A 4493-nucleotide genomic window follows, 5' to 3' on the forward strand; every position below is an offset into this window, starting at 1 on the left:
GTGAGATCCCAGTGGAAAGAATGGGGCCATCAAAGAAGGAGTTACCTTTCTCTGAAGGGAGGAGAGAACTTCCACTTTGCTATGGGCTTATCTAAATAAGACTGGAGTTGGCAAACTCAAGAGGTTTCCATAGCCTTGGCAGCTTATGACAAGAGCTTCAGGTGATTACTGACGTCATAGACAAGAGTGTCAATTGTTAAATCAACAACAGGAGTCACTGTGCACTTACTCCCCATGTGGGATCTCTGTCCTTAATGTGTTGTACTATGCAAATTAACGGTAAGACTACCACTCAAACAGTACTTTATACTTTGTATCTGTGTGGGTGCAAACTGTTGAAATCTTTACTTAGTATATACTAAATTGATCTTCTGTATATAAAGATAATTGAAAATGAATCTTGATGTGAATGGGATGGGAGAGGGAGCAGGAGATGGGAGGGTTGCGGGTGGGAGGGAGGCTATGGGGGGGTGGGAAGCCACTATAATCCAAAAGCTGTACTTTGGAAATTTATATTTATTAAATAAAAGTTTAAAAAAAGGAAAAAAAAGAAATTCAATGATTATTTACAGCTCTTGTCTCTTCTGTTGAGGAACAGTGTGTTTTTCTTTATACTATTTGTTGAAATCTTTTACTTAGCGTAGGGTTAACTTGACAATCATTAAGTAAACTGAAAATGGATCTTTGTAAAAATTAAGAGAATGTGAGAGGGAGGAGGAAGGGTTGGAGCATGAGTGGGAGGGAGGTTGGGGTGGGAAGTGTCACTATGTTCCTAAATGTATATAAATGAAATACATAAAACTTGTATAACTTAAATAAAATTCTAAAAATTCTTAAAGACCAAATACCCACAACCTTCCCTATCAGAGATCCCAAAATCCCTCTTCACCCACAGAACATTGCCTGACTTGTACAAGTAATATGGTAAATCTCTTTCCTTTCAGTTTCAACAAGCTACTTCTACAACACAAACACTGAGCACACCAAATCTTGCAAGTCAATGTTTACATTACATTCTACGGCGTGTGTTTTGCAATGCTCACAGTTTAAAATGTAAGCTTCTTGCCAGGGCAGGAGTTTTGTCTACTTAATTTGCTTCCTAGGTTCATACCTGGCCCCCAGTTGGGTGTATTGGAATTTCTAGAGTACTTTGCACTGCCTATCACTCTGAAACCTGAAAAGTGAGCGCCAGGAGAAGACCAGAAAAGAATTTCAGCCTTCACTTGTCAAGTGAGCCTGACAACAGCTCTAGGAGAATAGTCACCGAGTGGTGATCCTCTCCACTGTGTCTCCACACCACGGGGCCCTTTATAAAAGTGTTGCATGGGATGGGCGTTTGGCTTAGCAGCTAAACTGTTGGTTAGGTACATTCCTGTCCCATATTGGAGTGCCTGGGCTTGATAACGACCTCGGCTCTGACTCCAGCTTCTTGCTAATGCAAACCATGGGAGACAGCAGTGAGGGCTGAAGTAGTTGGGTCTCTGTCACCCATCTGGGACGCCGGAATCAAGTTCCTGGCTGCTCACTCCAGACTGGTCCAGCCCCAGCTGTTTTGGGCATTTGGGGAGTGACCTAATGAATGGAAGTATTTTGTTCTATCTCTTGCCCTCTGTCTCTCAGATGAATAGATAAAAATGTTAAAAGTTGCTGAGATAAAAGAACAGCAGGAGTTGTAAAGGGGAAGAGAAGACGTGTCAAATCTGCCTGAGAATCACGTGTGACAGTGTTTCCCTGGGTGGGGAAATAACACCCAGCCTGAGTACTCTGCTTTTCCACACTCCTCGGCCAGTTTGGGCCACTTCATCATAATCAAATTACCTGTATTACTATAGAAAGTTAAAAGGACTATTTGAAGCCCCAGAACCATGAGAGCCCCTCTTAAGAAAAGCACAAAATGGTGTCAACATCAAAGGTGATGGTTTTCAAATTTGGCTACAGAATGGAGTCACCAAGCCACCATGATAAACACTAGTGTTTGTTCCTGTCCCAAGAGCTTGGTCTGGGGTGTGACCTGGCCACCGGGATTTAAAGTTGCAGGTACACTTCAGAAGCACTGAACTGTATAGCAGATAAGCTGAGCACCAACCAACACAGGCAGTGAAGAGGTGCTCTCTAACCTAGGTCCTTTCATGCCTTGGCTGTGGAGGTGATTGGTGAATAGAATGAAACACTGGGCCCTGGGACTGGCCTGTTGTTTGCCGATTAGCTAAGGTACAAATATTTACTAAGCCTTTACCACACACAAACTCAAGACTGATTCTCAAAGGGCTCAGATGATCTTCTTACACTCAGACCATTCTCTGAGAGTACTCTCCTTACTCCTGCTCTGAAGGGAAGGCTAGCTAATGATTGCAATGGCGATCTTTCATTGAAGACTATAAGTAAAAATAAAACATGTTACAAGATACCGTTACTGTTTTAAATAGTTAAAAATAAGGGAGGAAGAGGTGCAACTTGTGGTGCAGTAGGTTAAGCCACCAGTTGGGATTCCTGCATCCCCGATCAGAGTGCCTTAGATCAAGTCTTGCCTGTACCTCTGCTTCCCCATTCAACTCCCTTCTAAAGCACCTGGGAGGCAGCAGATAATGGTTCAACTACTTCAGTCTGTGCCACACATATGAGACAGCCGGATGGAGTTCCTGGCTCCTGGTTTGGTTCCGATCCAGCTCCAGCTGTTGTAGGCATTTAGGTAATGAACTAATAGATGGAAGACATTCCTTCTCTTTCTCTTGACACGTGAATATAAATGTTTTGATGAGCCAGGAAAAGTTGTTGGTTAGGATATAATTGTGTAAGAGATCACTTCAGTAATGGATATTTTTGAGTAATGACAATTTTTCCTATGCTACCTTAAATTTATTAAAATGTATTTATATGTCTTAGCTTTATAATTTGGATACTACTGTCCTTGTGTGTAAAATACAGTTCAGATTTTTTTTAAAAAAATACCTCATTTTATAATGAAACCTTAATAAAAAAGGAGAATGTATGGATACATCAATATGCTTTTTCTATGTCTCCTAATAAAGTAAAATTGCAAGGACTAACCAGTTAACAAGCATCTTGGGAGACTGCTGAGTCACACTCACCCCTCTGGTTTTCTAGGAGCTGCAGGCTCACCAAAGGAGAAGTAACAGAGAAAGAAAGTCAGTGGATAACAAAGACAAAGGAAGAAAAGGCAAAAATCTCAGGAGAAAGTTGAGGGTAAAGAAGAGGAAAGTGGGTCAACTCATTTTATGGGACATCCTCACCTCTGAAGAATCAGGGATACCTGAAAAAGTCATCTCCCAGGGAATGTGCTTAAATTTTTGAAAATTAAAGATCCAGTCAAATAAGCGCTACTTGATTAAATCAGATGCATTTAATTTAGTGACAATATATTTTATGATTCGACATAATACTACTTAGAATTAAGAGTGAATCAGGTGTTAATTTTTGTTAATTTTCCAACAAAGCTGTAAGACAATATAATATACTCATTTCACATTGATTTCTGAAGCCCAACACTATTACTTGGAAAAAATTTTTCATTGGTTTTCTCCAATCGTCTCACTGAAGCCTTTGATGGTCATATTGTCTATTTTGTCATCCTACACCTTCTTGATGTCCCTTCTCTAGTTAAATTTTACCAAGGGCTGGCACTGTGGGCTAACCCATCATCTACATTGACAAGATCCCATCTCTAAGTGCCAGTTCAAGTCCCAGTTACTCCACTTCCAATCCAGCTTCCTGCTGATGTGCTTGGAAAGGCAACTTATGATGATCCAAGGACCTGGGGCCCTACCACCCATGTAAGAGACTGGCGTGGAGTTCCTGGATCCAGGCTTTGGCCTGACCTAGACCTAGCTGTTGCAGCAACTACATGGAAGATCTCTCCTCCCCACTCCCAAACTCTGCCTCCCCAGTCACTCTGCCTTTCAAAAAACAAAATCTCTGCCATATTCTTATATGTTGAATGATGGCTTATAAAGTGATTTATGCCATTCACCTTCATTCCTTTTATTGATTTCATAAAATTATACATCTTTGATATATATATATAATTTCTCCTTGTCAATTTGTACTACATTACATTCTATAGTTGATTTTCATAATATTTAAGTCAGTGAGACACAACAATGTTGATGTGACAGGCTAATACAAATGCATTGAGGAACCAGGAAAAGTTGTTGGGTGGGGAACAATTGTATTGGTGGTTACTTCAGTAATGAATGTTTCTGAGTAATGACCATTTTTTCCTACACTGCCTTGTAACATTATTTAAAATTTTCACTTATGCCTTATAACTTTATAATTTGGACACAAATAATGAGAATGTCCTTGTGTATAAAAGACAGTTGAAGTTATCTTAAATGAGTTAACAGCAAAAAAATGAAGAGGTCATAAATACTGTGAAAGTTTTATCACAAAACATAAAAATCTGCTGATATAAGAACTTAATGCTTATTCTATTTCTTTTGCTGACATAAAGGCATGTGACCTACACATTATTT

The 4493-nt window shown here is 39.8% G+C and overlaps 1 long non-coding RNA gene across 1 annotated transcript; it reads left to right on the forward strand.

The window, feature by feature from the left end:
* Window positions 1–212: 212 nt before the first annotated feature.
* Window positions 213–3331, forward strand: LOC103351142 (uncharacterized). The gene is made up of 3 exons (XR_007910201.2): window positions 213–279; window positions 945–1053; window positions 3106–3331. It is a non-coding gene; the product is annotated as an uncharacterized lncRNA (long non-coding RNA).
* The last annotated feature ends 1162 nt before the right edge of the window (window positions 3332–4493 follow it).

The sequence above is a fragment of the Oryctolagus cuniculus genome, chromosome 12 (assembly GCF_964237555.1).
Source record: "Oryctolagus cuniculus chromosome 12, mOryCun1.1, whole genome shotgun sequence".
Lineage (NCBI taxonomy): Eukaryota > Metazoa > Chordata > Mammalia > Lagomorpha > Leporidae > Oryctolagus > Oryctolagus cuniculus.